Source organism: Dendrobates tinctorius, unplaced genomic scaffold (assembly GCF_039654945.1).
Source record: "Dendrobates tinctorius isolate UK_male_01 unplaced genomic scaffold, ASM3965494v1 ptg000212l, whole genome shotgun sequence".
Lineage (NCBI taxonomy): Eukaryota > Metazoa > Chordata > Amphibia > Anura > Dendrobatidae > Dendrobates > Dendrobates tinctorius.
Genome location: NW_027361879.1, coordinates 2,781,042 through 2,802,470, shown reverse-complemented (window position 1 = coordinate 2,802,470; position 21,429 = coordinate 2,781,042). Strand labels below are relative to the sequence as shown.

Sequence of the window (21,429 nt, the reverse complement as noted above, 5' to 3'; positions counted from 1 at the left end):
AGCCAAACACATTACTGCAGCTTGTCACACCTATACCTACCAAACAGCAAAGGCCAAGATAGATCATTATTTTACGGACACATTGAATACAGTGCAATGCCTCCCATATAGCGGTGAATAAGAGTAGTAGTAGTAGTAGTAGTAGTAGTAGTAGAAGAGTTGGTCAAGTTAAATCAAGGCTAAGGAATTGGAAATGTGCAACTTGGACCAAGAAAAACTAATTGCAGAGCAGCGACATTGGAAAAAAGCATTCAAATCATGCTTTGAAAACACTACTTGCTTATCCCGATTTCAATTCAATCTGTCTTTGGAAACCGCTTAAGAGAGTGAGTGCACCATTCCCAGAGAAACTGCCATACTGGGCTGATACGTGGAGTGAAGTGAGCAAGCTCTTTTTCCATCTCCCTGTTCTAAAAATCCATTTAATATATGGTCCCCAGATAGGGGACGTATCAGATATTAAACTGATAAGAACAGATACTACACTTGATCTTAGCCAAAAGGCCGAGAAGCGATAACCAGAAATGGTTTGCCGCTTGCAAGGCCACAGGGCTTAAGACAGGCACCCATTGTGGAGAATGACACAGACACCACCCTGAGGAAGACATTCAAACCAAGTCTGGGCGCATAACAAAAGCGCAGGCGGCTGATTTTTTTTTTTTTTTTTTCCCCCAGGATTCCACTCCACGCGCTTTTAATTTGCATAGGCCAACCCCTTTTTTGTTAGGCCACCCTCCCCTCACGGTCAAACGCGCTTCAGTACTAGGAAAGAGGCCAGAGGAGCACTGCTCCTACACCGCCCCCTCTACTACCCTCCCTAAATGAAAGGTCTTGCTTTAAGGCTGTGTGCACACGCTGCGGATTGGCCGCTACAGACACGCAGCAGTTTTAGCTGCGGTGTACAGTACCATTCATTTGAATGGGTAAAAAAAAACGCTGTGCCGACGCTGCGGAAAAAACCGCGCGGATTTGCTGCGGTTTTGAATCCGCAGAAAGAATTGCATGTCAATTCTTTCTGTGGAAAACGCTGCGGGTTCCTATCTCCACCATTGTGGAGATAGTGAATCCGCAGGACCAAACCGCAGGCAAAACCGCAGATAATCCGCAGGTCTTTGGACCTGCGGATTATCTGCGGTTTTTGCTAAATCCGTGCGGATTAATCCGCAGCGGAATCCGCAGCGTGTGAACGTGGCCTAACTCTCCTGGTGCCAGATATTGTAACCAGGAGGCGAGCATGGCCCACCTGTCTGCTCAGGCTCACTCAGCAGACTGAAGCTGAATACTACTGCGCAGCTGCTACAGACTGTGGGCTGCCCATTGTGACACGTGGTCCCATTGTGAGACGTGGTCGAACACATCCAAGCATTGTGTGCTATGAATGGCATGATTCCTATCACAGTGTTCCATGGATGGACACATCCTATTTACTGCAGGCAAGCAGCGCACCTAGCTGCTGCTGCTGCTACAAGCCACTAGAATACCGTCCGTCTGTCAGACAGGTGGACGTAGGCAGAACATTCAAATAACTCGCCAGATAAATCGTTGCTTTTCCATTTTATTCATATATGAATTAATTCAAAATTGAACAGTAAATTTCAAAGTTGGAAGGCCACAAGAGGGGGACAATGTTTCAAAAATGAAGCGACATATCATTGCATGAGGGATGTGGTAGGAATTGAATGCTTGAATTAAGACTGGGGAAGTTCTGAGGCGAAGGGGCTGCAGGCCTTGTAGCAGGTGGGTGTGCAGAAATGTAGCTATCCAAAGCCAAACACATTACTGCAGCTTGTCACACCTATACCTACCAAACAGCAAAGGCCAAGATAGATCATTATTTTACGGACACATTGAATACAGTGCAATGCCTCCCATATAGCGGTGAATAAGAGTAGTAGTAGTAGTAGTAGTAGTAGTAGTAGAAGAGTTGGTCAAGTTAAATCAAGGCTAAGGAATTGGAAATGTGCAACTTGGACCAAGAAAAACTAATTGCAGAGCAGCGACATTGGAAAAAAGCATTCAAATCATGCTTTGAAAACACTACTTGCTTATCCCGATTTCAATTCAATCTGTCTTTGGAAACCGCTTAAGAGAGTGAGTGCACCATTCCCAGAGAAACTGCCATACTGGGCTGATACGTGGAGTGAAGTGAGCAAGCTCTTTTTCCATCTCCCTGTTCTAAAAATCCATTTAATATATGGTCCCCAGATAGGGGACGTATCAGATATTAAACTGATAAGAACAGATACTACACTTGATCTTAGCCAAAAGGCCGAGAAGCGATAACCAGAAATGGTTTGCCGCTTGCAAGGCCACAGGGCTTAAGACAGGCACCCATTGTGGAGAATGACACAGACACCACCCTGAGGAAGACATTCAAACCAAGTCTGGGCGCATAACAAAAGCGCAGGCGGCTGATTTTTTTTTTTTTTTTTTCCCCCAGGATTCCACTCCACGCGCTTTTAATTTGCATAGGCCAACCCCTTTTTTGTTAGGCCACCCTCCCCTCACGGTCAAACGCGCTTCAGTACTAGGAAAGAGGCCAGAGGAGCACTGCTCCTACACCGCCCCCTCTACTACCCTCCCTAAATGAAAGGTCTTGCTTTAAGGCTGTGTGCACACGCTGCGGATTGGCCGCTACAGACACGCAGCAGTTTTAGCTGCGGTGTACAGTACCATTCATTTGAATGGGTAAAAAAAAACGCTGTGCCGACGCTGCGGAAAAAACCGCGCGGATTTGCTGCGGTTTTGAATCCGCAGAAAGAATTGCATGTCAATTCTTTCTGTGGAAAACGCTGCGGGTTCCTATCTCCACCATTGTGGAGATAGTGAATCCGCAGGACCAAACCGCAGGCAAAACCGCAGATAATCCGCAGGTCTTTGGACCTGCGGATTATCTGCGGTTTTTGCTAAATCCGTGCGGATTAATCCGCAGCGGAATCCGCAGCGTGTGAACGTGGCCTAACTCTCCTGGTGCCAGATATTGTAACCAGGAGGCGAGCATGGCCCACCTGTCTGCTCAGGCTCACTCAGCAGACTGAAGCTGAATACTACTGCGCAGCTGCTACAGACTGTGGGCTGCCCATTGTGACACGTGGTCCCATTGTGAGACGTGGTCGAACACATCCAAGCATTGTGTGCTATGAATGGCATGATTCCTATCACAGTGTTCCATGGATGGACACATCCTATTTACTGCAGGCAAGCAGCGCACCTAGCTGCTGCTGCTGCTACAAGCCACTAGAATACCGTCCGTCTGTCAGACAGGTGGACGTAGGCAGAACATTCAAATAACTCGCCAGATAAATCGTTGCTTTTCCATTTTATTCATATATGAATTAATTCAAAATTGAACAGTAAATTTCAAAGTTGGAAGGCCACAAGAGGGGGACAATGTTTCAAAAATGAAGCGACATATCATTGCATGAGGGATGTGGTAGGAATTGAATGCTTGAATTAAGACTGGGGAAGTTCTGAGGCGAAGGGGCTGCAGGCCTTGTAGCAGGTGGGTGTGCAGAAATGTAGCTATCCAAAGCCAAACACATTACTGCAGCTTGTCACACCTATACCTACCAAACAGCAAAGGCCAAGATAGATCATTATTTTACGGACACATTGAATACAGTGCAATGCCTCCCATATAGCGGTGAATAAGAGTAGTAGTAGTAGTAGTAGTAGTAGTAGTAGAAGAGTTGGTCAAGTTAAATCAAGGCTAAGGAATTGGAAATGTGCAACTTGGACCAAGAAAAACTAATTGCAGAGCAGCGACATTGGAAAAAAGCATTCAAATCATGCTTTGAAAACACTACTTGCTTATCCCGATTTCAATTCAATCTGTCTTTGGAAACCGCTTAAGAGAGTGAGTGCACCATTCCCAGAGAAACTGCCATACTGGGCTGATACGTGGAGTGAAGTGAGCAAGCTCTTTTTCCATCTCCCTGTTCTAAAAATCCATTTAATATATGGTCCCCAGATAGGGGACGTATCAGATATTAAACTGATAAGAACAGATACTACACTTGATCTTAGCCAAAAGGCCGAGAAGCGATAACCAGAAATGGTTTGCCGCTTGCAAGGCCACAGGGCTTAAGACAGGCACCCATTGTGGAGAATGACACAGACACCACCCTGAGGAAGACATTCAAACCAAGTCTGGGCGCATAACAAAAGCGCAGGCGGCTGATTTTTTTTTTTTTTTTTTCCCCCAGGATTCCACTCCACGCGCTTTTAATTTGCATAGGCCAACCCCTTTTTTGTTAGGCCACCCTCCCCTCACGGTCAAACGCGCTTCAGTACTAGGAAAGAGGCCAGAGGAGCACTGCTCCTACACCGCCCCCTCTACTACCCTCCCTAAATGAAAGGTCTTGCTTTAAGGCTGTGTGCACACGCTGCGGATTGGCCGCTACAGACACGCAGCAGTTTTAGCTGCGGTGTACAGTACCATTCATTTGAATGGGTAAAAAAAAACGCTGTGCCGACGCTGCGGAAAAAACCGCGCGGATTTGCTGCGGTTTTGAATCCGCAGAAAGAATTGCATGTCAATTCTTTCTGTGGAAAACGCTGCGGGTTCCTATCTCCACCATTGTGGAGATAGTGAATCCGCAGGACCAAACCGCAGGCAAAACCGCAGATAATCCGCAGGTCTTTGGACCTGCGGATTATCTGCGGTTTTTGCTAAATCCGTGCGGATTAATCCGCAGCGGAATCCGCAGCGTGTGAACGTGGCCTAACTCTCCTGGTGCCAGATATTGTAACCAGGAGGCGAGCATGGCCCACCTGTCTGCTCAGGCTCACTCAGCAGACTGAAGCTGAATACTACTGCGCAGCTGCTACAGACTGTGGGCTGCCCATTGTGACACGTGGTCCCATTGTGAGACGTGGTCGAACACATCCAAGCATTGTGTGCTATGAATGGCATGATTCCTATCACAGTGTTCCATGGATGGACACATCCTATTTACTGCAGGCAAGCAGCGCACCTAGCTGCTGCTGCTGCTACAAGCCACTAGAATACCGTCCGTCTGTCAGACAGGTGGACGTAGGCAGAACATTCAAATAACTCGCCAGATAAATCGTTGCTTTTCCATTTTATTCATATATGAATTAATTCAAAATTGAACAGTAAATTTCAAAGTTGGAAGGCCACAAGAGGGGGACAATGTTTCAAAAATGAAGCGACATATCATTGCATGAGGGATGTGGTAGGAATTGAATGCTTGAATTAAGACTGGGGAAGTTCTGAGGCGAAGGGGCTGCAGGCCTTGTAGCAGGTGGGTGTGCAGAAATGTAGCTATCCAAAGCCAAACACATTACTGCAGCTTGTCACACCTATACCTACCAAACAGCAAAGGCCAAGATAGATCATTATTTTACGGACACATTGAATACAGTGCAATGCCTCCCATATAGCGGTGAATAAGAGTAGTAGTAGTAGTAGTAGTAGTAGTAGTAGAAGAGTTGGTCAAGTTAAATCAAGGCTAAGGAATTGGAAATGTGCAACTTGGACCAAGAAAAACTAATTGCAGAGCAGCGACATTGGAAAAAAGCATTCAAATCATGCTTTGAAAACACTACTTGCTTATCCCGATTTCAATTCAATCTGTCTTTGGAAACCGCTTAAGAGAGTGAGTGCACCATTCCCAGAGAAACTGCCATACTGGGCTGATACGTGGAGTGAAGTGAGCAAGCTCTTTTTCCATCTCCCTGTTCTAAAAATCCATTTAATATATGGTCCCCAGATAGGGGACGTATCAGATATTAAACTGATAAGAACAGATACTACACTTGATCTTAGCCAAAAGGCCGAGAAGCGATAACCAGAAATGGTTTGCCGCTTGCAAGGCCACAGGGCTTAAGACAGGCACCCATTGTGGAGAATGACACAGACACCACCCTGAGGAAGACATTCAAACCAAGTCTGGGCGCATAACAAAAGCGCAGGCGGCTGATTTTTTTTTTTTTTTTTTCCCCCAGGATTCCACTCCACGCGCTTTTAATTTGCATAGGCCAACCCCTTTTTTGTTAGGCCACCCTCCCCTCACGGTCAAACGCGCTTCAGTACTAGGAAAGAGGCCAGAGGAGCACTGCTCCTACACCGCCCCCTCTACTACCCTCCCTAAATGAAAGGTCTTGCTTTAAGGCTGTGTGCACACGCTGCGGATTGGCCGCTACAGACACGCAGCAGTTTTAGCTGCGGTGTACAGTACCATTCATTTGAATGGGTAAAAAAAAACGCTGTGCCGACGCTGCGGAAAAAACCGCGCGGATTTGCTGCGGTTTTGAATCCGCAGAAAGAATTGCATGTCAATTCTTTCTGTGGAAAACGCTGCGGGTTCCTATCTCCACCATTGTGGAGATAGTGAATCCGCAGGACCAAACCGCAGGCAAAACCGCAGATAATCCGCAGGTCTTTGGACCTGCGGATTATCTGCGGTTTTTGCTAAATCCGTGCGGATTAATCCGCAGCGGAATCCGCAGCGTGTGAACGTGGCCTAACTCTCCTGGTGCCAGATATTGTAACCAGGAGGCGAGCATGGCCCACCTGTCTGCTCAGGCTCACTCAGCAGACTGAAGCTGAATACTACTGCGCAGCTGCTACAGACTGTGGGCTGCCCATTGTGACACGTGGTCCCATTGTGAGACGTGGTCGAACACATCCAAGCATTGTGTGCTATGAATGGCATGATTCCTATCACAGTGTTCCATGGATGGACACATCCTATTTACTGCAGGCAAGCAGCGCACCTAGCTGCTGCTGCTGCTACAAGCCACTAGAATACCGTCCGTCTGTCAGACAGGTGGACGTAGGCAGAACATTCAAATAACTCGCCAGATAAATCGTTGCTTTTCCATTTTATTCATATATGAATTAATTCAAAATTGAACAGTAAATTTCAAAGTTGGAAGGCCACAAGAGGGGGACAATGTTTCAAAAATGAAGCGACATATCATTGCATGAGGGATGTGGTAGGAATTGAATGCTTGAATTAAGACTGGGGAAGTTCTGAGGCGAAGGGGCTGCAGGCCTTGTAGCAGGTGGGTGTGCAGAAATGTAGCTATCCAAAGCCAAACACATTACTGCAGCTTGTCACACCTATACCTACCAAACAGCAAAGGCCAAGATAGATCATTATTTTACGGACACATTGAATACAGTGCAATGCCTCCCATATAGCGGTGAATAAGAGTAGTAGTAGTAGTAGTAGTAGTAGTAGTAGAAGAGTTGGTCAAGTTAAATCAAGGCTAAGGAATTGGAAATGTGCAACTTGGACCAAGAAAAACTAATTGCAGAGCAGCGACATTGGAAAAAAGCATTCAAATCATGCTTTGAAAACACTACTTGCTTATCCCGATTTCAATTCAATCTGTCTTTGGAAACCGCTTAAGAGAGTGAGTGCACCATTCCCAGAGAAACTGCCATACTGGGCTGATACGTGGAGTGAAGTGAGCAAGCTCTTTTTCCATCTCCCTGTTCTAAAAATCCATTTAATATATGGTCCCCAGATAGGGGACGTATCAGATATTAAACTGATAAGAACAGATACTACACTTGATCTTAGCCAAAAGGCCGAGAAGCGATAACCAGAAATGGTTTGCCGCTTGCAAGGCCACAGGGCTTAAGACAGGCACCCATTGTGGAGAATGACACAGACACCACCCTGAGGAAGACATTCAAACCAAGTCTGGGCGCATAACAAAAGCGCAGGCGGCTGATTTTTTTTTTTTTTTTTTCCCCCAGGATTCCACTCCACGCGCTTTTAATTTGCATAGGCCAACCCCTTTTTTGTTAGGCCACCCTCCCCTCACGGTCAAACGCGCTTCAGTACTAGGAAAGAGGCCAGAGGAGCACTGCTCCTACACCGCCCCCTCTACTACCCTCCCTAAATGAAAGGTCTTGCTTTAAGGCTGTGTGCACACGCTGCGGATTGGCCGCTACAGACACGCAGCAGTTTTAGCTGCGGTGTACAGTACCATTCATTTGAATGGGTAAAAAAAAACGCTGTGCCGACGCTGCGGAAAAAACCGCGCGGATTTGCTGCGGTTTTGAATCCGCAGAAAGAATTGCATGTCAATTCTTTCTGTGGAAAACGCTGCGGGTTCCTATCTCCACCATTGTGGAGATAGTGAATCCGCAGGACCAAACCGCAGGCAAAACCGCAGATAATCCGCAGGTCTTTGGACCTGCGGATTATCTGCGGTTTTTGCTAAATCCGTGCGGATTAATCCGCAGCGGAATCCGCAGCGTGTGAACGTGGCCTAACTCTCCTGGTGCCAGATATTGTAACCAGGAGGCGAGCATGGCCCACCTGTCTGCTCAGGCTCACTCAGCAGACTGAAGCTGAATACTACTGCGCAGCTGCTACAGACTGTGGGCTGCCCATTGTGACACGTGGTCCCATTGTGAGACGTGGTCGAACACATCCAAGCATTGTGTGCTATGAATGGCATGATTCCTATCACAGTGTTGTTCCATGGATGGACACATCCTATTTACTGCAGGCAAGCAGCGCACCTAGCTGCTGCTGCTGCTACAAGCCACTAGAATACCGTCCGTCTGTCAGACAGGTGGACGTAGGCAGAACATTCAAATAACTCGCCAGATAAATCGTTGCTTTTCCATTTTATTCATATATGAATTAATTCAAAATTGAACAGTAAATTTCAAAGTTGGAAGGCCACAAGAGGGGGACAATGTTTCAAAAATGAAGCGACATATCATTGCATGAGGGATGTGGTAGGAATTGAATGCTTGAATTAAGACTGGGGAAGTTCTGAGGCGAAGGGGCTGCAGGCCTTGTAGCAGGTGGGTGTGCAGAAATGTAGCTATCCAAAGCCAAACACATTACTGCAGCTTGTCACACCTATACCTACCAAACAGCAAAGGCCAAGATAGATCATTATTTTACGGACACATTGAATACAGTGCAATGCCTCCCATATAGCGGTGAATAAGAGTAGTAGTAGTAGTAGTAGTAGTAGTAGTAGAAGAGTTGGTCAAGTTAAATCAAGGCTAAGGAATTGGAAATGTGCAACTTGGACCAAGAAAAACTAATTGCAGAGCAGCGACATTGGAAAAAAGCATTCAAATCATGCTTTGAAAACACTACTTGCTTATCCCGATTTCAATTCAATCTGTCTTTGGAAACCGCTTAAGAGAGTGAGTGCACCATTCCCAGAGAAACTGCCATACTGGGCTGATACGTGGAGTGAAGTGAGCAAGCTCTTTTTCCATCTCCCTGTTCTAAAAATCCATTTAATATATGGTCCCCAGATAGGGGACGTATCAGATATTAAACTGATAAGAACAGATACTACACTTGATCTTAGCCAAAAGGCCGAGAAGCGATAACCAGAAATGGTTTGCCGCTTGCAAGGCCACAGGGCTTAAGACAGGCACCCATTGTGGAGAATGACACAGACACCACCCTGAGGAAGACATTCAAACCAAGTCTGGGCGCATAACAAAAGCGCAGGCGGCTGATTTTTTTTTTTTTTTTTTCCCCCAGGATTCCACTCCACGCGCTTTTAATTTGCATAGGCCAACCCCTTTTTTGTTAGGCCACCCTCCCCTCACGGTCAAACGCGCTTCAGTACTAGGAAAGAGGCCAGAGGAGCACTGCTCCTACACCGCCCCCTCTACTACCCTCCCTAAATGAAAGGTCTTGCTTTAAGGCTGTGTGCACACGCTGCGGATTGGCCGCTACAGACACGCAGCAGTTTTAGCTGCGGTGTACAGTACCATTCATTTGAATGGGTAAAAAAAAACGCTGTGCCGACGCTGCGGAAAAAACCGCGCGGATTTGCTGCGGTTTTGAATCCGCAGAAAGAATTGCATGTCAATTCTTTCTGTGGAAAACGCTGCGGGTTCCTATCTCCACCATTGTGGAGATAGTGAATCCGCAGGACCAAACCGCAGGCAAAACCGCAGATAATCCGCAGGTCTTTGGACCTGCGGATTATCTGCGGTTTTTGCTAAATCCGTGCGGATTAATCCGCAGCGGAATCCGCAGCGTGTGAACGTGGCCTAACTCTCCTGGTGCCAGATATTGTAACCAGGAGGCGAGCATGGCCCACCTGTCTGCTCAGGCTCACTCAGCAGACTGAAGCTGAATACTACTGCGCAGCTGCTACAGACTGTGGGCTGCCCATTGTGACACGTGGTCCCATTGTGAGACGTGGTCGAACACATCCAAGCATTGTGTGCTATGAATGGCATGATTCCTATCACAGTGTTCCATGGATGGACACATCCTATTTACTGCAGGCAAGCAGCGCACCTAGCTGCTGCTGCTGCTACAAGCCACTAGAATACCGTCCGTCTGTCAGACAGGTGGACGTAGGCAGAACATTCAAATAACTCGCCAGATAAATCGTTGCTTTTCCATTTTATTCATATATGAATTAATTCAAAATTGAACAGTAAATTTCAAAGTTGGAAGGCCACAAGAGGGGGACAATGTTTCAAAAATGAAGCGACATATCATTGCATGAGGGATGTGGTAGGAATTGAATGCTTGAAGTAAGACTGGGGAAGTTCTGAGGCGAAGGGGCTGCAGGCCTTGTAGCAGGTGGGTGTGCAGAAATGTAGCTATCCAAAGCCAAACACATTACTGGCAGCTTGTCACACCTATACCTACCAAACAGCAAAGGCCAAGATAGATCATTATTTTACGGACACATTGAATACAGTGCAATGCCTCCCATATAGCGGTGAATAAGAGTAGTAGTAGTAGTAGTAGTAGTAGTAGTAGAAGAGTTGGTCAAGTTAAATCAAGGCTAAGGAATTGGAAATGTGCAACTTGGACCAAGAAAAACTAATTGCAGAGCCAGCGACATTGGAAAAAAGCATTCAAATCATGCTTTGAAAACACTACTTGCTTATCCCGATTTCAATTCAATCTGTCTTTGGAAACCGCTTAAGAGAGTGAGTGCACCATTCCCAGAGAAACTGCCATACTGGGCTGATACGTGGAGTGAAGTGAGCAAGCTCTTTTTCCATCTCCCTGTTCTAAAAATCACATTAATATATGGTCCCAGATAGGGGACGTATCAGATATTAAACTGATAAGAACAGATACTACACTTGATCTTAGCCAAAAGGCCCGAGAAGCGATAACCAGAAATGGTTTGCTCGCTTGCAAGGCCACAGGGCTTAAGACAGGCACCCATTGTGGAGAATGACACAGACACCACCCTGAGGAAGACATTCAAACCAAGTCTGGGCGCATAACAAAAGCGCAGGCGGCTGATTTTTTTTTTTTTTTTTTCCCCAGGATTCCACTCCACGCGCTTTTAATTTGCATAGGCCAACCCCTTTTTTGTTAGGCCACCCTCCCCTCACGGTCAAACGCGCTTCAGTACTAGGAAAGAGGCCAGAGGAGCACTGCTCCTACAACCGCCCCCTCTACTACCCTCCCTAAATGAAAGGTCTTGCTTTAAGGCTGTGTGCACACGCTGCGGATTGGCCGCTACAGACACGGCAGCAGTTTTAGCTGCGGTGTACAGTACCATTCATTTGAATGGGTAAAAAAAAACGCTGTGCCGACGCTGCGGAAAAAACCGCGCGGATTTGCTGCGGTTTTGAATCCGCAGAAAGAATTGCATGTCAATTCTTTCTGTGGAAAACGCTGCGGGTTCCTATCTCCACCATTGTGGAGATAGTGAATCCGCAGGACCAAACCGCAGGCAAAACCGCAGATAATCCGCAGGTCTTTGACCTGCGGATTATCTGCGGTTTTTGCTAAATCCGTGCGGATTAATCCGCAGCGGAATCCGCAGCGTGTGAACGTGGCCTAACTCTCCTGGTGCCAGATATTGTAACCAGGAGGCGAGCATGGCCCACCTGTCTGCTCAGGCTCACTCAGGCAGACTGAGCTGAATACTACTGCGCAGCTGCCTACAGACTGTGGGCTGCCCATTGTGACACGTGGTCCCATTGTGAGACGTGGTCGAACACATCCAAGGTGTGCTATGAATGGCATGATTCCTATCACAGTGTTCCATGGATGGACACATCCTATTTACTGCAGGCAAGCAGCGCACCTAGCTGCTGCTGCTGCTACAAGCCACTAGAATACCGTCCGTCTGTCAGACAGGTGGACGTAGGCAGAACATTCAAATAACTCGCCAGATAAATCGTTGCTTTTCCATTTTATTCATATATGAATTAATTCAAAATTGAACAGTAAATTTCAAAGTTGGAAGGCCACAAGAGGGGGACAATGTTTCAAAAATGAAGCGACATATCATTGCATGAGGGATGTGGTAGGAATTGAATGCTTGAATTAAGACTGGGGAAGTTCTGAGGCGAAGGGGCTGCAGGCCTTGTAGCAGGTGGGTGTGCAGAAATGTAGCTATCCAAAGCCAAACACATTACTGCAGCTTGTCACACCTATACCTACCAAACAGCAAAGGCCAAGATAGATCATTATTTTACGGACACATTGAATACAGTGCAATGCCTCCCATATAGCGGTGAATAAGAGTAGTAGTAGTAGTAGTAGTAGTAGTAGTAGAAGAGTTGGTCAAGTTAAATCAAGGCTAAGGAATTGGAAATGTGCAACTTGGACCAAGAAAAACTAATTGCAGAGCAGCGACATTGGAAAAAAGCATTCAAATCATGCTTTGAAAACACTACTTGCTTATCCCGATTTCAATTCAATCTGTCTTTGGAAACCGCTTAAGAGAGTGAGTGCACCATTCCCAGAGAAACTGCCATACTGGGCTGATACGTGGAGTGAAGTGAGCAAGCTCTTTTTCCATCTCCCTGTTCTAAAAATCCATTTAATATATGGTCCCCAGATAGGGGACGTATCAGATATTAAACTGATAAGAACAGATACTACACTTGATCTTAGCCAAAAGGCCGAGAAGCGATAACCAGAAATGGTTTGCCGCTTGCAAGGCCACAGGGCTTAAGACAGGCACCCATTGTGGAGAATGACACAGACACCACCCTGAGGAAGACATTCAAACCAAGTCTGGGCGCATAACAAAAGCGCAGGCGGCTGATTTTTTTTTTTTTTTTTTCCCCCAGGATTCCACTCCACGCGCTTTTAATTTGCATAGGCCAACCCCTTTTTTGTTAGGCCACCCTCCCCTCACGGTCAAACGCGCTTCAGTACTAGGAAAGAGGCCAGAGGAGCACTGCTCCTACACCGCCCCCTCTACTACCCTCCCTAAATGAAAGGTCTTGCTTTAAGGCTGTGTGCACACGCTGCGGATTGGCCGCTACAGACACGCAGCAGTTTTAGCTGCGGTGTACAGTACCATTCATTTGAATGGGTAAAAAAAAACGCTGTGCCGACGCTGCGGAAAAAACCGCGCGGATTTGCTGCGGTTTTGAATCCGCAGAAAGAATTGCATGTCAATTCTTTCTGTGGAAAACGCTGCGGGTTCCTATCTCCACCATTGTGGAGATAGTGAATCCGCAGGACCAAACCGCAGGCAAAACCGCAGATAATCCGCAGGTCTTTGGACCTGCGGATTATCTGCGGTTTTTGCTAAATCCGTGCGGATTAATCCGCAGCGGAATCCGCAGCGTGTGAACGTGGCCTAACTCTCCTGGTGCCAGATATTGTAACCAGGAGGCGAGCATGGCCCACCTGTCTGCTCAGGCTCACTCAGCAGACTGAAGCTGAATACTACTGCGCAGCTGCTACAGACTGTGGGCTGCCCATTGTGACACGTGGTCCCATTGTGAGACGTGGTCGAACACATCCAAGCATTGTGTGCTATGAATGGCATGATTCCTATCACAGTGTTCCATGGATGGACACATCCTATTTACTGCAGGCAAGCAGCGCACCTAGCTGCTGCTGCTGCTACAAGCCACTAGAATACCGTCCGTCTGTCAGACAGGTGGACGTAGGCAGAACATTCAAATAACTCGCCAGATAAATCGTTGCTTTTCCATTTTATTCATATATGAATTAATTCAAAATTGAACAGTAAATTTCAAAGTTGGAAGGCCACAAGAGGGGGACAATGTTTCAAAAATGAAGCGACATATCATTGCATGAGGGATGTGGTAGGAATTGAATGCTTGAATTAAGACTGGGGAAGTTCTGAGGCGAAGGGGCTGCAGGCCTTGTAGCAGGTGGGTGTGCAGAAATGTAGCTATCCAAAGCCAAACACATTACTGCAGCTTGTCACACCTATACCTACCAAACAGCAAAGGCCAAGATAGATCATTATTTTACGGACACATTGAATACAGTGCAATGCCTCCCATATAGCGGTGAATAAGAGTAGTAGTAGTAGTAGTAGTAGTAGTAGTAGAAGAGTTGGTCAAGTTAAATCAAGGCTAAGGAATTGGAAATGTGCAACTTGGACCAAGAAAAACTAATTGCAGAGCAGCGACATTGGAAAAAAGCATTCAAATCATGCTTTGAAAACACTACTTGCTTATCCCGATTTCAATTCAATCTGTCTTTGGAAACCGCTTAAGAGAGTGAGTGCACCATTCCCAGAGAAACTGCCATACTGGGCTGATACGTGGAGTGAAGTGAGCAAGCTCTTTTTCCATCTCCCTGTTCTAAAAATCCATTTAATATATGGTCCCCAGATAGGGGACGTATCAGATATTAAACTGATAAGAACAGATACTACACTTGATCTTAGCCAAAAGGCCGAGAAGCGATAACCAGAAATGGTTTGCCGCTTGCAAGGCCACAGGGCTTAAGACAGGCACCCATTGTGGAGAATGACACAGACACCACCCTGAGGAAGACATTCAAACCAAGTCTGGGCGCATAACAAAAGCGCAGGCGGCTGATTTTTTTTTTTTTTTTTTCCCCCAGGATTCCACTCCACGCGCTTTTAATTTGCATAGGCCAACCCCTTTTTTGTTAGGCCACCCTCCCCTCACGGTCAAACGCGCTTCAGTACTAGGAAAGAGGCCAGAGGAGCACTGCTCCTACACCGCCCCCTCTACTACCCTCCCTAAATGAAAGGTCTTGCTTTAAGGCTGTGTGCACACGCTGCGGATTGGCCGCTACAGACACGCAGCAGTTTTAGCTGCGGTGTACAGTACCATTCATTTGAATGGGTAAAAAAAAACGCTGTGCCGACGCTGCGGAAAAAACCGCGCGGATTTGCTGCGGTTTTGAATCCGCAGAAAGAATTGCATGTCAATTCTTTCTGTGGAAAACGCTGCGGGTTCCTATCTCCACCATTGTGGAGATAGTGAATCCGCAGGACCAAACCGCAGGCAAAACCGCAGATAATCCGCAGGTCTTTGGACCTGCGGATTATCTGCGGTTTTTGCTAAATCCGTGCGGATTAATCCGCAGCGGAATCCGCAGCGTGTGAACGTGGCCTAACTCTCCTGGTGCCAGATATTGTAACCAGGAGGCGAGCATGGCCCACCTGTCTGCTCAGGCTCACTCAGCAGACTGAAGCTGAATACTACTGCGCAGCTGCTACAGACTGTGGGCTGCCCATTGTGACACGTGGTCCCATTGTGAGACGTGGTCGAACACATCCAAGCATTGTGTGCTATGAATGGCATGATTCCTATCACAGTGTTCCATGGATGGACACATCCTATTTACTGCAGGCAAGCAGCGCACCTAGCTGCTGCTGCTGCTACAAGCCACTAGAATACCGTCCGTCTGTCAGACAGGTGGACGTAGGCAGAACATTCAAATAACTCGCCAGATAAATCGTTGCTTTTCCATTTTATTCATATATGAATTAATTCAAAATTGAACAGTAAATTTCAAAGTTGGAAGGCCACAAGAGGGGGACAATGTTTCAAAAATGAAGCGACATATCATTGCATGAGGGATGTGGTAGGAATTGAATGCTTGAATTAAGACTGGGGAAGTTCTGAGGCGAAGGGGCTGCAGGCCTTGTAGCAGGTGGGTGTGCAGAAATGTAGCTATCCAAAGCCAAACACATTACTGCAGCTTGTCACACCTATACCTACCAAACAGCAAAGGCCAAGATAGATCATTATTTTACGGACACATTGAATACAGTGCAATGCCTCCCATATAGCGGTGAATAAGAGTAGTAGTAGTAGTAGTAGTAGTAGTAGTAGAAGAGTTGGTCAAGTTAAATCAAGGCTAAGGAATTGGAAATGTGCAACTTGGACCAAGAAAAACTAATTGCAGAGCAGCGACATTGGAAAAAAGCATTCAAATCATGCTTTGAAAACACTACTTGCTTATCCCGATTTCAATTCAATCTGTCTTTGGAAACCGCTTAAGAGAGTGAGTGCACCATTCCCAGAGAAACTGCCATACTGGGCTGATACGTGGAGTGAAGTGAGCAAGCTCTTTTTCCATCTCCCTGTTCTAAAAATCCATTTAATATATGGTCCCCAGATAGGGGACGTATCAGATATTAAACTGATAAGAACAGATACTACACTTGATCTTAGCCAAAAGGCCGAGAAGCGATAACCAGAAATGGTTTGCCGCTTGCAAGGCCACAGGGCTTAAGACAGGCACCCATTGTGGAGAATGACACAGACACCACCCTGAGGAAGACATTCAAACCAAGTCTGGGCGCATAACAAAAGCGCAGGCGGCTGATTTTTTTTTTTTTTTTTTCCCCCAGGATTCCACTCCACGCGCTTTTAATTTGCATAGGCCAACCCCTTTTTTGTTAGGCCACCCTCCCCTCACGGTCAAACGCGCTTCAGTACTAGGAAAGAGGCCAGAGGAGCACTGCTCCTACACCGCCCCCTCTACTACCCTCCCTAAATGAAAGGTCTTGCTTTAAGGCTGTGTGCACACGCTGCGGATTGGCCGCTACAGACACGCAGCAGTTTTAGCTGCGGTGTACAGTACCATTCATTTGAATGGGTAAAAAAAAACGCTGTGCCGACGCTGCGGAAAAAACCGCGCGGATTTGCTGCGGTTTTGAATCCGCAGAAAGAATTGCATGTCAATTCTTTCTGTGGAAAACGCTGCGGGTTCCTATCTCCACCATTGTGGAGATAGTGAATCCGCAGGACCAAACCGCAGGCAAAACCGCAGATAATCCGCAGGTCTTTGGACCTGCGGATTATCTGCGGTTTTTGCTAAATCCGTGCGGATTAATCCGCAGCGGAATCCGCAGCGTGTGAACGTGGCCTAACTCTCCTGGTGCCAGATATTGTAACCAGGAGGCGAGCATGGCCCACCTGTCTGCTCAGGCTCACTCAGCAGACTGAAGCTGAATACTACTGCGCAGCTGCTACAGACTGTGGGCTGCCCATTGTGACACGTGGTCCCATTGTGAGACGTGGTCGAACACATCCAAGCATTGTGTGCTATGAATGGCATGATTCCTATCACAGTGTTCCATGGATGGACACATCCTATTTACTGCAGGCAAGCAGCGCACCTAGCTGCTGCTGCTGCTACAAGCCACTAGAATACCGTCCGTCTGTCAGACAGGTGGACGTAGGCAGAACATTCAAATAACTCGCCAGATAAATCGTTGCTTTTCCATTTTATTCATATATGAATTAATTCAAAATTGAACAGTAAATTTCAAAGTTGGAAGGCCACAAGAGGGGGACAATGTTTCAAAAATGAAGCGACATATCATTGCATGAGGGATGTGGTAGGAATTGAATGCTTGAATTAAGACTGGGGAAGTTCTGAGGCGAAGGGGCTGCAGGCCTTGTAGCAGGTGGGTGTGCAGAAATGTAGCTATCCAAAGCCAAACACATTACTGCAGCTTGTCACACCTATACCTACCAAACAGCAAAGGCCAAGATAGATCATTATTTTACGGACACATTGAATACAGTGCAATGCCTCCCATATAGCGGTGAATAAGAGTAGTAGTAGTAGTAGTAGTAGTAGTAGTAGAAGAGTTGGTCAAGTTAAATCAAGGCTAAGGAATTGGAAATGTGCAACTTGGACCAAGAAAAACTAATTGCAGAGCAGCGACATTGGAAAAAAGCATTCAAATCATGCTTTGAAAACACTACTTGCTTATCCCGATTTCAATTCAATCTGTCTTTGGAAACCGCTTAAGAGAGTGAGTGCACCATTCCCAGAGAAACTGCCATACTGGGCTGATACGTGGAGTGAAGTGAGCAAGCTCTTTTTCCATCTCCCTGTTCTAAAAATCCATTTAATATATGGTCCCCAGATAGGGGACGTATCAGATATTAAACTGATAAGAACAGATACTACACTTGATCTTAGCCAAAAGGCCGAGAAGCGATAACCAGAAATGGTTTGCCGCTTGCAAGGCCACAGGGCTTAAGACAGGCACCCATTGTGGAGAATGACACAGACACCACCCTGAGGAAGACATTCAAACCAAGTCTGGGCGCATAACAAAAGCGCAGGCGGCTGATTTTTTTTTTTTTTTTTTCCCCCAGGATTCCACTCCACGCGCTTTTAATTTGCATAGGCCAACCCCTTTTTTGTTAGGCCACCCTCCCCTCACGGTCAAACGCGCTTCAGTACTAGGAAAGAGGCCAGAGGAGCACTGCTCCTACACCGCCCCCTCTACTACCCTCCCTAAATGAAAGGTCTTGCTTTAAGGCTGTGTGCACACGCTGCGGATTGGCCGCTACAGACACGCAGCAGTTTTAGCTGCGGTGTACAGTACCATTCATTTGAATGGGTAAAAAAAAACGCTGTGCCGACGCTGCGGAAAAAACCGCGCGGATTTGCTGCGGTTTTGAATCCGCAGAAAGAATTGCATGTCAATTCTTTCTGTGGAAAACGCTGCGGGTTCCTATCTCCACCATTGTGGAGATAGTGAATCCGCAGGACCAAACCGCAGGCAAAACCGCAGATAATCCGCAGGTCTTTGGACCTGCGGATTATCTGCGGTTTTTGCTAAATCCGTGCGGATTAATCCGCAGCGGAATCCGCAGCGTGTGAACGTGGCCTAACTCTCCTGGTGCCAGATATTGTAACCAGGAGGCGAGCATGGCCCACCTGTCTGCTCAGGCTCACTCAGCAGACTGAAGCTGAATACTACTGCGCAGCTGCTACAGACTGTGGGCTGCCCATTGTGACACGTGGTCCCATTGTGAGACGTGGTCGAACACATCCAAGCATTGTGTGCTATGAATGGCATGATTCCTATCACAGTGTTCCATGGATGGACACATCCTATTTACTGCAGGCAAGCAGCGCACCTAGCTGCTGCTGCTGCTACAAGCCACTAGAATACCGTCCGTCTGTCAGACAGGTGGACGTAGGCAGAACATTCAAATAACTCGCCAGATAAATCGTTGCTTTTCCATTTTATTCATATATGAATTAATTCAAAATTGAACAGTAAATTTCAAAGTTGGAAGGCCACAAGAGGGGGACAATGTTTCAAAAATGAAGCGACATATCATTGCATGAGGGATGTGGTAGGAATTGAATGCTTGAATTAAGACTGGGGAAGTTCTGAGGCGAAGGGGCTGCAGGCCTTGTAGCAGGTGGGTGTGCAGAAATGTAGCTATCCAAAGCCAAACACATTACTGCAGCTTGTCACACCTATACCTACCAAACAGCAAAGGCCAAGATAGATCATTATTTTACGGACACATTGAATACAGTGCAATGCCTCCCATATAGCGGTGAATAAGAGTAGTAGTAGTAGTAGTAGTAGTAGTAGTAGAAGAGTTGGTCAAGTTAAATCAAGGCTAAGGAATTGGAAATGTGCAACTTGGACCAAGAAAAACTAATTGCAGAGCAGCGACATTGGAAAAAAGCATTCAAATCATGCTTTGAAAACACTACTTGCTTATCCCGATTTCAATTCAATCTGTCTTTGGAAACCGCTTAAGAGAGTGAGTGCACCATTCCCAGAGAAACTGCCATACTGGGCTGATACGTGGAGTGAAGTGAGCAAGCTCTTTTTCCATCTCCCTGTTCTAAAAATCCATTTAATATATGGTCCCCAGATAGGGGACGTATCAGATATTAAACTGATAAGAACAGATACTACACTTGATCTTAGCCAAAAGGCCGAGAAGCGATAACCAGAAATGGTTTGCCGCTTGCAAGGCCACAGGGCTTAAGACAGGCACCCATTGTGGAGAATGACACAGACACCACCCTGAGGAAGACATTCAAACCAAGTCTGGGCGCATAACAAAAGCGCAGGCGGCTGATTTTTTTTTTTTTTTTTTCCCCCAGGATTCCACTCCACGCGCTTTTAATTTGCATAGGCCAACCCCTTTTTTGTTAGGCCACCCTCCCCTCACGGTCAAACGCGCTTCAGTACTAGGAAAGAGGCCAGAGGAGCACTGCTCCTACACCGCCCCCTCTACTACCCTCCCTAAATGAAAGGTCTTGCTTTAAGGCTGTGTGCACACGCTGCGGATTGGCCGCTACAGACACGCAGCAGTTTTAGCTGCGGTGTACAGTACCATTCATTTGAATGGGTAAAAAAAAACGCTGTGCCGACGCTGCGGAAAAAACCGCGCGGATTTGCTGCGGTTTTGAATCCGCAGAAAGAATTGCATGTCAATTCTTTCTGTGGAAAACGCTGCGGGTTCCTATCTCCACCATTGTGGAGATAGTGAATCCGCAGGACCAAACCGCAGGCAAAACCGCAGATAATCCGCAGGTCTTTGGACCTGCGGATTATCTGCGGTTTTTGCTAAATCCGTGCGGATTAATCCGCAGCGGAATCCGCAGCGTGTGAACGTGGCCTAACTCTCCTGGTGCCAGATATTGTAACCAGGAGGCGAGCATGGCCCACCTGTCTGCTCAGGCTCACTCAGCAGACTGAAGCTGAATACTACTGCGCAGCTGCTACAGACTGTGGGCTGCCCATTGTGACACGTGGTCCCATTGTGAGACGTGGTCGAACACATCCAAGCATTGTGTGCTATGAATGGCATGATTCCTATCACAGTGTTCCATGGATGGACACATCCTATTTACTGCAGGCAAGCAGCGCACCTAGCTGCTGCTGCTGCTACAAGCCACTAGAATACCGTCCGTCTGTCAGACAGGTGGACGTAGGCAGAACATTCAAATAACTCGCCAGATAAATCGTTGCTTTTCCATTTTATTCATATATGAATTAATTCAAAATTGAACAGTAAATTTCAAAGTTGGAAGGCCACAAGAGGGGGACAATGTTTCAAAAATGAAGCGACATATCATTGCATGAGGGATGTGGTAGGAATTGAATGCTTGAATTAAGACTGGGGAAGTTCTGAGGCGAAGGGGCTGCAGGCCTTGTAGCAGGTGGGTGTGCAGAAATGTAGCTATCCAAAGCCAAACACATTACTGCAGCTTGTCACACCTATACCTACCAAACAGCAAAGGCCAAGATAGATCATTATTTTACGGACACATTGAATACAGTGCAATGCCTCCCATATAGCGGTGAATAAGAGTAGTAGTAGTAGTAGTAGTAGTAGTAGTAGAAGAGTTGGTCAAGTTAAATCAAGGCTAAGGAATTGGAAATGTGCAACTTGGACCAAGAAAAACTAATTGCAGAGCAGCGACATTGGAAAAA

At 46.7% G+C, this 21,429-nt stretch overlaps 12 non-coding genes across 12 annotated transcripts; all 12 read right to left on the bottom strand.

The window, feature by feature from the left end:
* Positions 1-325: 325 nt before the first annotated feature.
* Positions 326-516, bottom strand: LOC141058523 (U2 spliceosomal RNA). The gene has a single exon (XR_012222213.1). It is a non-coding gene; the product is annotated as a U2 spliceosomal RNA (small nuclear RNA).
* Positions 517-2,090: 1,574 nt separating this feature from the next.
* LOC141058522 (U2 spliceosomal RNA) lies at positions 2,091-2,281 on the bottom strand. Its single transcript, XR_012222212.1, has one exon. It is a non-coding gene; the product is annotated as a U2 spliceosomal RNA (small nuclear RNA).
* Positions 2,282-3,855: 1,574 nt separating this feature from the next.
* LOC141058521 (U2 spliceosomal RNA) lies at positions 3,856-4,046 on the bottom strand. The gene has a single exon (XR_012222211.1). It is a non-coding gene; the product is annotated as a U2 spliceosomal RNA (small nuclear RNA).
* A 1,574-nt stretch (positions 4,047-5,620) lies between these two features.
* Positions 5,621-5,811, bottom strand: LOC141058520 (U2 spliceosomal RNA). Its single transcript, XR_012222210.1, has one exon. It is a non-coding gene; the product is annotated as a U2 spliceosomal RNA (small nuclear RNA).
* A 1,574-nt stretch (positions 5,812-7,385) lies between these two features.
* LOC141058519 (U2 spliceosomal RNA) lies at positions 7,386-7,576 on the bottom strand. Its single transcript, XR_012222209.1, has one exon. It is a non-coding gene; the product is annotated as a U2 spliceosomal RNA (small nuclear RNA).
* A 1,577-nt stretch (positions 7,577-9,153) lies between these two features.
* Positions 9,154-9,344, bottom strand: LOC141058518 (U2 spliceosomal RNA). The gene has a single exon (XR_012222208.1). It is a non-coding gene; the product is annotated as a U2 spliceosomal RNA (small nuclear RNA).
* Positions 9,345-10,920: 1,576 nt separating this feature from the next.
* On the bottom strand, positions 10,921-11,111 carry LOC141058514 (U2 spliceosomal RNA). Its single transcript, XR_012222205.1, has one exon. It is a non-coding gene; the product is annotated as a U2 spliceosomal RNA (small nuclear RNA).
* A 1,572-nt stretch (positions 11,112-12,683) lies between these two features.
* On the bottom strand, positions 12,684-12,874 carry LOC141058508 (U2 spliceosomal RNA). The gene has a single exon (XR_012222199.1). It is a non-coding gene; the product is annotated as a U2 spliceosomal RNA (small nuclear RNA).
* Positions 12,875-14,448: 1,574 nt separating this feature from the next.
* On the bottom strand, positions 14,449-14,639 carry LOC141058496 (U2 spliceosomal RNA). Its single transcript, XR_012222188.1, has one exon. It is a non-coding gene; the product is annotated as a U2 spliceosomal RNA (small nuclear RNA).
* A 1,574-nt stretch (positions 14,640-16,213) lies between these two features.
* On the bottom strand, positions 16,214-16,404 carry LOC141058563 (U2 spliceosomal RNA). The gene has a single exon (XR_012222249.1). It is a non-coding gene; the product is annotated as a U2 spliceosomal RNA (small nuclear RNA).
* Positions 16,405-17,978: 1,574 nt separating this feature from the next.
* Positions 17,979-18,169, bottom strand: LOC141058551 (U2 spliceosomal RNA). Its single transcript, XR_012222238.1, has one exon. It is a non-coding gene; the product is annotated as a U2 spliceosomal RNA (small nuclear RNA).
* Positions 18,170-19,743: 1,574 nt separating this feature from the next.
* Positions 19,744-19,934, bottom strand: LOC141058539 (U2 spliceosomal RNA). Its single transcript, XR_012222227.1, has one exon. It is a non-coding gene; the product is annotated as a U2 spliceosomal RNA (small nuclear RNA).
* Between the last annotated feature and the right edge of the window lie 1,495 nt (positions 19,935-21,429).